The following is a 12,585-nucleotide window of genomic DNA, read 5'->3' on the forward strand; positions in this document are numbered from 1 at the left end:
CAGATGACCGAAGACACTGTCTAAAGAATATTGGTATAATACAGTATTAAAATATTTAAAGTCACATCAATCACATCAATCACATCAAGGTTATACAACAGAGCAGAAATAATATATTTACCCAAAGTCCAAACGGACAACGTTCCCCCGGGATACCTTCCTATGGTTCTCGCTGATAACTCTAAAACACTAGCTATTTATTATAATTCGAATATCGCCTGGGGGTACATCGCGGCATCGAATCTTATCATGTGGGTTTCCACCACGACCAGAGTCGGTATATTTTTCTCTGATCGTCAGACTGGCTGTCGCCATACCGCGAGCAATCCCCTGGCCATAAACAGCACTACCGGAGATATTACGTAACTACTAGCCACATGGCCTCCACACCTGCTCTGGGTGTGTATTAGACGACCGTCGCGCAAAGGTATTATGTAACAAGTTGCCCATCTGGACTTAAGTGCAATTTGGAACTGCACACGGCCTCTAAAACAATTAATATCGCCACAGGCGAAAACAAAGCATGTACCGTCACAATATTCTACGAAGTTAATCTTCGTTGAATATGTATATTGAAATTGAATTTACTGGTGGAAAAGTAGCCTGTTTTTGTTTTATATCACAAAGGATACTAGAAAAAGATGACTTCAGTATCGAATATTTCAAAGAATGTTTCTACATTTATGTTTTAATTTTCAATATTAAAATGGCAAGCAGTCCTAATTTAGTTTTTGTGTCGAGTAAGCTTCAAATGTCATCATCACAAAGGAAGCCATTGGCATTAGCATATATTTTTTCAGCGAACGTATTCTTGTTTTCAATAATAAAACTATAATCAATATTTATAGTGCTGATAAAATAGTAAAATGCTTAAGTTTTAACTACTTAAGAACAATATTATTTCTTATTATATATATTGACGGGGGAAACGTCAAACTACATTAATGTTACCGATGTGTTGTATGAAGGGAAAACACGAACAACTCGGCAGGGGTTTAGGGTTTATTCTTGATCATCAATCGGGTGGGATATGAAGATCCCTGGTTCCAAGCATACGTATATACAAATACACACACACAAACAAAGACCCTGAAATAACAAAAAGGAATACTTAAAATCACATACTTACATATAGAAATCTCAGTTATAATACGTCTTAAAATTAATTACACACTTAACATTCAGAATTAACCTATATACTAGCCTGTGTTATCGCACTGACCTTTTAAGCATTAACAGAGAATACCTTATGCAACCACATATCCATACATTAAATTCAATACATCATTGAATTTAAGAAATCATAAAATAACTTAGAAATCACTGATTACAAATCACTGATTACACATAGAACACTATTTAATACATTGAATGTCCTATTCTCAATAAACACTATAAAATCACTTATAACATATTTCATAAATACAAAGCTAAATAAACCATAGGCTGTCTACAAATAGTTTACCTACCGACTGTGGGTCGGGTCTTTACAGAAGCATAATGCTGGTTGTCAACTACATGATTGTGGCACCTAATAATAAAATAAAGTCCATTAAGTACACATAAATCCATACGTGTACATAAACTAATTAAACAACTATCTCATAATAACTTAGTTATGATGTTACTTTATTAAATACTGTAAATTAGATATTATAATCATTTATGATAGAAAATATAGACTTTAACCTATTCTACTAGCTATTCTATAAATAGAACGTAACCATTTAATAAAAAGCTAATCAAGCTAAGTCACAATGTTATATTTAACATAACTACAATACTATTACTATATTATTAATCACTAAATCTCCTAATCTCATTTCTTGATTAAAATAAGTAATTAAAACAGGTAGTTAATGTGTAAACCATGTACAATATGTATTTACCTTTAAAATTCTCTGTGAATGTTAGTTGTACAGTTGCTGTTAATAAAAGCTTGTCTTCTCCTAAAAGTGGCCTGTTCTCCTTGAATGCCATAAAACTTCTGACCAGGAGAACACAGAAACAATGACACTGGGCTTGCAAGAACTGAGTTGTCAGTGAGTACAACCCATGCCCAGAAAACAAAGAAAGCCTACACAAGTATAACCTGACAGAATAAAACTATGTGAACAGTGTTTTAAAATAGTATGTGTGCAGTGAATGTAGTTTAAAACACCCGGTTACAGACTCCCCTTCCAAATAAAATGATGTCCTCATCATTTATCAGTGGCAATTTCCACCTTCCAAATACAAGTTAAATAACCCCAGAAAACTCCATGGTTACAACTTCCCCGCTCAAACAAAATGATGTCCTCATTCTTTTTGAATGGCTTTCTCCAAAGTTAAAATATCAAGCATAGCTCTGCAAGTTTCCTTCGGCATCCGAAAGAAAAAATCACTTTGTGCCAAACTTTGCAGGTAGCTAGCTCTTTCCCTCCAACCATAATCTGGGTTGCTCCGTATTGCTTGCAGCATGGCGTATTCCCCCGTCCTATATCTAGTTGGGGGACGCCTTTCTCTGTTAGACCGTCGCAGCAAAGGAGTAGATGTTAAATTATCTACACCTTGTGGTTCATTGTGAGATTCTTGAGAAGAATCATCAGAAGTGACACCATCTTGCTCACCACTGGATCCCTCGGACTCTTGATGAGAATCCTGAGCATTGTCCTGCTCTATTCCCTGATCCAGTGGCGAGATATCTGTGTCTGCCGGTTTCTCTTCTGGTTCCTTTACCTCTACCCCCTGACTGATCTCATTGTCAGGTTGGGTGGTGTCTCCTAAACCAGTATCTTCCCCAGTGTCTGGGACAGCAATGTCTGGGACGCTGACCACTGGAGATTTCCTAATCGGGGGACCAACCACAAGCACAGCAAAATCGTCCTCCAATACACTGTCCTCTTCAGATGGTGTTGCTCCATCCTCTAATTTTGCTGTGTGTAGTTTTCTCTCTGGTGTCTTAGGCAAGCGGCGTTGTGGTCTCTGTTTCCTTACCGGTGTTTGAGGTAATAACCGTCTTGGCTGGTCATCATGAGAAGGTATGGGAAGTGAACTAATAGGCAGAAGCAAGTTACGATGTAACGTGCGGTTCCTGCCCTGTCCATCTTCTCTCTTCAACACAAAGACTGGGATATCTGGGTTGGGTTGATTATGTACAATGTACACATCATCCTCCCATTTGTCAGCCAGTTTGTGCTTCCCATCAAATGCCAGCTGTCTGATTAGTACTCTATCCCCTGTTTGGACTGTTGTTGCACCTCTGATCTTTGTATCAAAGTACTTCTTTTGGTTCTGTTGGCTATGGTCTATCTTATCAAATGCCAGCTTGTAAGACTCCTGAAATCGTTTCCTAAGTTGAGAAATATAACTGTTCAGGCTCTTCTTGTCTTGCTGGCTATCTGTACCCAAAGCAACATCCACTGGCAATCTCGGGTGATGTCCAAACATTAAAAAGAATGGAGAGTGTCCAGTCGTCTCATGTCTCGTGCTGTTATATGCATGGACAAGGGGTGAAATGTATGACTTCCAGTCTTTCTTTTTATCTGGATCCAGTGTACCTAGCATACTGAGCAGAGTTCGATTGAACCGTTCAGTCATGCCATTTCCCATAGGGTGGTATGGTGTCGTCCTGGACTTCGTTATGCCCGCTACTGAACACAGTTGTTTGATAAGTTGACTCTCAAAATTTGCTCCCTGATCAGAATGGAGTCGAAGTGGAAATCCATAATTAATAAAGAAGTTATTGAAGAGAGCTTCTGCTGTTGTTCTTGCAATCTGGTTCCTAGTTGGAATAGCCTGGGCATAACGAGTGAAATGATCTGTTATCACCAAGATGTTCTGGAATCCTCCTTTTGATGTCTCCAGGGTCAGGTAATCTATACACACCAACTCCATTGGTTGACTAGTTGAAATGTTAACCAATGGTGCACAAATGTTGGTATTAGATTTCCGCCTTAGACATCTTCCACACCCCTTTATCCAATCTTCAACTGCTTTGGACATTCCAGGGAAGTAAAACCTTTCCTGTAACAGTAACAATGTCCTGTCTTGTCCCTGATGTCCTGCATCATAATGAAGACCTTGTAGAGCAGTCTTTCTGTATTCTGTCTGAAGAACAAGCTGTTTCCTCTGCTCCCCGTTGACCACTGTTCTGCGATAGAGAACTCCTCTTTCCAACAACAAATGGTCAACTTCTCTAAACAGTGTTGACGACTCTGCTGAGACAGGAATTCTATCCTTGGATGGTCTCTGTCCATAAGTGAAAGCTCTTGTGAACAGGCCAATGATAGGATCCCTCATCTGTGCTGATCTCCAATTTCTGAATGATATGCTGTTAATATTAATTTCATCAACATCATAAATATACGCAACGGCCGATATGATGACACTAACAAATATTTATTAGTTCGATAATATTTTGATTAGTTGGTGAATTTTACTTGTTTTATTTAAAATTTCAGAATTTGGGGAAATTCGGTAATCAAACACCTGTGACAGCAAATATGACGGTTTTTGATACAGCTACTAGTCGTGGGGAACTATTTGGGACGGGACATGTATTAACCCACCACAGCTAACCCATTTCAAGGATAACTATTATTATACTGAAATAAATAAATAAATAAATAAATAAATAAATAAATAAACAAGGGATCACTTGTATTGTAGACTAAATGTAATTCGCTAGCGTAGTGATATATAATATAAAGATGCAATGTGTGCGAATGGATGTCAGTAATGTGGGATTGAATGGGAGTAACACGGTTAACTTCCGTCGTTCTTTCAATAATACTGTATGTCTTTTCATCAGTGTTTTACCACTTTATGCAATACATTTATATCACTATTCAAACAGAGAATGACTGGTCATTTTATCCAATCTGTGTATGCTGTATTCAACAATTCTCCAAAATGTCTGTTATACAAATTCGTTGCTTACAACCTTACCTTCAGAAACCTATTGCCCTGATATACAAACATATTGTGAGTAAATATAGATTATCTTCCCATAATCTCTTTATAGAAACGGGAAGACGCCACAATATTGACAGGAATAATATAATTTGTAGTCTGTGCAATATGAATGTAGTAGAAGACGAATATCACTTTGTTCTAGTGTGTTCTTTCTACAGTAACATAAGAGATAAATATATTAAACCTTTTTATTATAATAAACCATCAATAATTCGAAACAGCTAATACCATTCCCCGCAATGTACACATTATATTATTTTATATATAAATATGTATGTATGCCTACAAAATGTATATTATTTGGCAAAAATAAAATGAGTATATATAACATGTTAATTGGTAGTTTGTGTAGTTTGTGTAGATGTAGAGCGTATGTATCTCCATAATAACTGTGACGACAGACCCATAAGAACGGGGGTGGGGGGGGGGGGGGGGCATACTGAGGACTAATACGTTTTGTTGTCCTGCTCTATGCAAATAAATATAAAAATGTGGCTTGTGCCCCATGCTAGAGACTGTGGCCCCCATACTAAAGATTGTGGCACCTACCAGAGACTGTGTTCCCACACTAAACATAGTACCCCTTACTAAATATTGTGCTCCGTATTGGAGACAGTGACCCCATACTAAAGACAGTGACCCCATACTAAAGACAGTGACCCCATACTAAAGACAGTGACCCCATACTGAAGACAGTGACCCCATACTGAAGACAGTTACCCCATACTGAAGACAGTTACCCCATACTGAAGACAGTTACCCCATACTAAAGACAGTTACCCCATACTAAAGACAGTGACCCCATACTAAAGACAGTGACCCCATACTAAAGACAGTTACCCCATACTAAAGACTGTGACCCCATACTAAAGACTGTGACCCCATACTAGAGATTGTACACACTCCCTATCTCTTACTGGCCTGGGCCCAGTTCCACGGAGCTATCTTAGGGTTAAGATCACCTTAAATGCACCAGATAATAACACACTTAAGGTGATCTTAGCGCTAAGATCGCTTCGTGGAATGGGGCCCTGGACGGAACAGTTGCACAATTAACGATGTTTACTCCAGACACCGAGACATTAGCTATTTAGTGTCATTTGGGAATCTCGTATATAAAGCATGAATTATGCTGTCACGTACGTGCTGTCACCCACAAGTACACACTTGGTATGAAATACTGCTTTATGTAAAACGTATATACTTTTATATATTGTCATAAAGACCAGTGGCGGATCCAGAAAATCCATTTCGGGGTGTGGGAGGGGGGGGGGGGCAATGACAGTGGAACTTTGGGGGAGGTCTTTTAGGGGATCGTAAAAAAATGAAATAATAATATATAATAAAATTATAACTGTCGCAAAATTTAGGGGGTGGGGGGGGGGGGTGCCTAGATCCGCCTTTGAAGACCGCTTTGAAAGTTTGATATATACGTAATCTTATAGCCTTGCCAGGGCCGTAGCTAGGAATTTTTGTTTAGGGTGGCAACTGAGTAGTTAATAGTCTAAAATTCCTAAAACGGTCAAGAAGAAAATTTTCTTTAAGGTTCTAATTTTGTTTGCCCCCGCCCGCTAGCTACGGACCTGCTTAGTTTGCCCCACCCGTCATCTAAATAAAATGTAAAATAACGTTTCGTCCCCGTGGCTCAGACTTTGATTTATAACGATATCTAGATACAACAATCGACATAATAATATGCACGTATTGCGTTAATGTTCTTACCAAATAGAGTAGTGCAAACACGTACGAAGTTATGAATAAAATTAAATCAGATCTTCGGAAGCAATTAAAAGTTAGTGCGGCCATGAAAGCAATGTATATGATGATGAGATATATATATATATATATATATATATATATATATATATATATATATATATATATATATATATATTATGCGAGCTCCATAGGAAGAGAAAACGACATTCCTGGCCCAAAAATGGGTACGGCCATGGTTGTACCGGTCGTACCGCTTCCGACGCCCCTGCAGTGTTTTGTTTTTGTTTTTGTTTTTACAACAGGCAGCAAGAGATCTTTTATTTGCACTTCCCACAACCAGGATAGCACAAACCATGGCATTTGTTGATCACTGGTCGGTGCAAGTGGTTTACACCTACCCATTGAACCTTGCGGAGCACTCACTCAGGGTTTGGAGTCGGTATCTGGATTAAAAATCCCATGCCTCGACTGGAATCCGAACCCAGTACCTACCAGCATGTAGACCGATGACCTAACCACGACGCCACCGAGGCCGGTTGAGATATTCAGGGGTGTTTCAGGGATGTTTCAGCCGCAGATTATTTTTTATATCTGTAATCTAGTTCAATGACAAAATTTGACAAGAGTTCCAGATGTGTTCTGTCGATCCAGCCTCTTCTGAGAGCGGATAAGTAAAGGATCTAATTGGCAAGGTCGATGGCCTGGAATACAGTAGTCTATTTCGTATATTTGGCTTCCATAAACTCTGTTGAAAGTCACCAACTGACGCAGACTAACGGGGATCGACGCAGATTGATGCGGGTCAGCATAAGCTGACACAGACCGATGTAGGCTGACGCAGATTGACGCAGGCTGGTGTAAGCTGTCGGCAATCGACTCAGGCTGTCGCAGATAGACGCACACTGAAAGAAAACGACGCAGACTGACAGAGAACGACGCAGACTGACAGATATCGACGCAGACTGACGCAGATGGACACAGACTGGCAGAGATCGACACAGACTGACAGAGATCGACACAGACTGATGCAAATCGACGCAGACTGACCGAGATCGACGCAGACTGACCGAGATCGACGCAGACTGACGTAGATCGACGCAGAGTGACAGAGATCGACGCAGACTGACGTAGATCGACGCAGACTGACATAGATCGACGCAGACTGACGCAGATCGACGCAGACTGACCGAGATCGACGCAGACTGACAGAGAACGACGCAGACTGACAGATATCGACGCAGACTGACGCAGATGGACACAGACTGACAGAGATCGACACAGACTGACAGAGATCGACGCAGAGTGACATAGATCGACGCAGACTGACGTAGATCGACGCAGACTGACATAGATCGACGCAGACTGACGCAGATCGACGCAGACTGACCGAGATCGACGCAGACTGACAGAGAACGACGCAGACTGACAGATATCGACGCAGACTGACGCAGATGGACACAGACTGACAGAGATCGACACAGACTGACAGAGATTGACACAGACTGATGCAAATCGACGCAGACTGACAGAGATCGACGCAGACTGACAGAGATCGACGCAGACTAACGTAGATCGACACAGACTGACGTAGATCGACACAGACTGACCGAGATCGACGCAGACTGACCGAGATCGACGCAGACTGACGTAGATCGACGCAGACTGACAGAGATCGACGCAGAGTGACAGAGATCGACGCAGACTGACGTTGATCGACGCAGACTGACATAGATCGACGCAGACTGACGCAGATCGACGCAGACTGACCGAGATCGACGCAGACTGACGTAGATCGACGCAGACTGACTGAGATAGACGCAGACTGACTGAGATCGACGCAGACTGACAGAGATCGACGCAGAGTGACAAAGATCGACGCAGACTGACGTAGATCGACGCAGACTGACTGAGATAGACGCAGACTGACGTAGATCGACGTAGACTGACTGAGATAGACGCAGACTGACAGAGATAGACGCAGAGTGACAGAGATCGACGCAGACTGACGTAGATCGACGCAGACTGACAGAGATCGACGCAGACTGACGCAGATCGACACAGACTGACTGAGATAGACGCAGACTGACTGAGCTAGACGCAGACTGACGTAGATCGACGCAGACTGACTGAGATAGACGCAGACTGACTGAGATAGATGCAGACTGACAGAGATCGACGCAGACTGACGCAGATCGACACAGACTGACAGAGATCGACGCTGACTGACAGAGATCGACACAGACTGACAGAGATCGACACAGACTGACAGAGATCGACCCAGCCTGACGCAAATCGACGCAGACTGACAGAGATCGACGCAGACTGACAGAGATCAACGCAGACTGACAGAGATCGACACAGACTGACAGAGATCGATACAGACTGACAGAGATCGACCCAGCCGGACGCAATTCGACGCGTCATCATTGTCCCTGTCAGAACGTCATCAATGTTAACACTTTTGTACACGCACGCGAAGAATAGCTATCAAAATATTGACATTGTTACAAATCTTTTCACCCAGACAGTCGTATCATTACTTCTCTAGTGGGATTTGGACCGTGGTCCACATAATTATGTTTAAAGTTGTTATTGAATTCAACTTGGCCAGTTAGGAAAACATCGAGTTCACAGTGCATTAATACTGTCATGAATTTGACCAACGTCAGAAAGCGATTTTTTCAGGGGTAAGTTTCACAAAACATCGTGGGCTGAATTTACGAAGCCTGTTTCTATTGAACGCGGTTGTTTAAGCATTCTAAATGTATGTAGTTACACGCGTGTAAGTCTCTAAAACAGGCTTGGTAAATTCGACCCCACAAGTTTACGTCTGCGACTAGCAGTTATACCGGCAGTACGTTTACATGTGTTTGGCATCTACTTCACGCAGAACATTAATTACATCAATACGGAAGATGGAGCTTTTTAAGCACAAAAGAAAATTATATATGTGTATTTCAAATTATAGTTGTTGTACAATAATAGCAATACGAATTGTGGTTTAGTCGTAGATTTACGTTTACGTGCAAAATTAGGCTTAAAATGTTTTGTGAAACTGGGCCCTGTATTTGTATATAAATGCGTATACGGTGTGTTTTGACCGGGGAGTGGGGAGGTTGAGCCAAAAGGGTTTTGACCGATTACCCTCAGTTCACCACTGACCCACAGCCTCGTGTTAATCTTAGTGTAGGGATGTATGTAATTCCGTGGGACTTGAATGCTATTTTTTGAAACCATGTATGATTGTAATTGTTATAGGCTAGTTTGTGGTAAGCATTGTACAGATAAATCAATATTATGTAGGAGTATTGTATACAGGGTATTAAAGCATGTTAATATCCATTTGTAATTAAATATAGTTTTAAAAAGTGTTTGTTTTCTAACAAAACTTATGTGGATTTAGTTTCTATGACAATATGATAAATTTTATATATGCCTAAATTAATTATCTCTATTTCTTAGGTAACATAAACGAATTTATTATCCACATCCTTCAAAATATTCATGGAAATATAACCAGTATGACGCATGTGTGTCATAATGATTTCACGTGCACAACGAATGACGTAGTTTTGTGAAGCGACATCATAACTTAATGCGGCTTCCCCATTGTAAACTCTTATCAAAACGACATCATTTTAAAAAATGACGTCGTTTCGTCGTATCTTTTTAGTTACGTTTGAAACGTTTTAACATGGTCCTAGCTTGTTATTCATAAAAATTATATTTTGGATAATGTGGATAATAAAGAAATTATTACACTCGCGTGTGAATCGTACTGATTTTACGAAACTCGTGTCAGGATTCATGTATTACCCTCGCTCTCACTAGGGCAGTATAATAATCCTGACACTCATTTCGTAAAATCAGTACGACATACAAGCTCGTATAGTAATCTATATATATGACATATTACCTGCCTCAGTATTCATATGTGTGCATTTTAACTAAAAGCTTTCACTCAATATTCAGATCATCGTCCGACTGGTTACAAGCAAGGACAAATGTGTGTCTTTGATGATAAATGCATGCCAATTTGCATTTTAGGAAATATTTTTGATATAGGCATGGCGAAGATTTATTTGGTGGATTTATTCATATTTTAGTGTAGTTTACATGGTGTTCATTCTTCCAATATACTTGTGACGGAACATGCTCTTAATTTTGTTTTCGCCTGTGGCGATATTAATTGTGTTAGAGGGCCGTGTGCAGTTTCAATATGCACTTAAGCCCAGGTGGCCAGTAGTATAATAGTTTGACATTTTGTTTATTTATTTTACGTTTTATATTATGATAAATACATGTAATCATGAGTGGTCCTTCAATAGTGTATTCGTTTTACTCGAAATCCCCTTTTAGTAAAACAAGCTTCCATGACAGCTTTATCCTACTCACTGAACACATTAGAAAAACACACAAAAAATCAACAACATAGAGTGCTGTGTATTATCGGAGACTTTCCAATGAAAATACAAGTTCATATGAAGCCCACAATTAATGGTCCCCACCTATATTAATTTTGTTTCTGAGATAATTGCTTTTTGGGGGCATTTTCAAGCAGAAATCTATAAGTTTCGGGTTTCCTCTCTCAATATCTGTGTGGTCCTTAACCAAATGTCTGACGCCATATAACCGTAAAAACAATGTGTTGAGTGCGTCGTTAAATAAATATTTCTTTCTTTAGTTACACAGTCAATGTTAATAACAGTCACAAATTCGATTATTACTAAAGTAGTAAATAGAAAATAACACAACGTAAATACAGCTGACATTTATTTACTTAGTAATTCAATTTAACTTTTATGTTTTCGTTACCAAATGCAAGTTACAATGTTAAAAATACCTCGATGATGTCAATAATAAACAGAAAGAACTGCCGCAGCTGTCGTTCAAACTAGTTACGTCAGAAGTGTGCTATAACCGTATGCAATCTATTGTTATCATACATACCATAAAGATAGCATAGGAGAATACAATGTTTATATAATCTTTTATTGTCAACCATGTGGATAATTATTATATTTATGTGCACACCTCATATAGAAAATTATCTCCTATGGGCAAGCACAAAAACAAAAATACAACAACAAAAGTATTTTAAAAAGAATTCAAACGAGGAAAAAAAATAACCCATATAGATGAAAAGCTGGGTATCGTCTGAAGGAAATAATATTTTATTTATAGTTTCTTAATGTCCTCGTCTTGTCAAGATGAAAAATCTGTGCGGCGAAACCAAGCGTGTTTTCACAGCTCACGGCCGAGAAAAGAATTACAGGCATTTTGTCTTCCGGATGTGGTCGGACCAGACGGGGACAGTGTTAGGTTGCAGCGACTGTTGATCAAGCTGATGATAACTGCACTACAGTAGTGTGCATCTTCAAATTGGCGTCGAGTTCGTCGATGGCTGTTACAGGTATTCCAGTTATTTTCGTACTGGACATCAAAAATTGAGGTGAGTGGTTTTCTGAATAGCTTAATTAGAAAATGATGTATTTTAGGATTTTTTAAAGTAATGATTGTGATAACATAAGGTTAGGTAACACAGGACAGGTCAGGGTAGAGCAGGACTGGCCAAGGCCTGCCGAGACAGGTCAGGGTAGTGCAGAACTGGCCATGGCATGCTGGGACAGATCAGGGTAGTACAGGACTGGCCATGGCATGCCGGGACAGGTCAGGGTAGTGCAGGACATGGAGAACAAGACATGGCAGGACTGGACATGGGAGGACTGGACATGGGAGAGCAGGGTATGACAGTTCTGGATATGGGAGAGCAGGATATGACAGTTCTGGATATGAGAGAGCAGGCTATGACACTTCTGGATATGAGAGAGCAGGATATGACAGTTCTGGATATGGGAGAGCAGGATATGACAGTTCTGGATATGGGAGAGCAGGATATGACAGTTCTGG

At 40.0% G+C, this 12,585-nt stretch overlaps 1 protein-coding gene across 4 annotated transcripts in view; it reads left to right on the plus strand.

Moving 5' to 3' along the window:
- Window positions 1–11,984: 11,984 nt before the first annotated feature.
- LOC121383165 (tyrosine-protein kinase receptor torso-like) overlaps window positions 11,985–12,585 on the plus strand; it is a 190,877-nt gene continuing 190,276 nt past the window's right edge. For all 4 annotated transcript variants that reach the window (XR_005959268.1, XR_005959269.1, XM_041512994.1 and 1 more), the window contains exon 1: window positions 11,985–12,127. The gene's annotated coding sequence lies outside the window, so the exon portion shown is untranslated. The remainder of the gene's footprint in view (window positions 12,128–12,585) is intronic.

Source organism: Gigantopelta aegis, chromosome 10 (assembly GCF_016097555.1).
Source record: "Gigantopelta aegis isolate Gae_Host chromosome 10, Gae_host_genome, whole genome shotgun sequence".
Classification (NCBI taxonomy): Eukaryota; Metazoa; Mollusca; class Gastropoda; order Neomphalida; family Peltospiridae; genus Gigantopelta; species Gigantopelta aegis.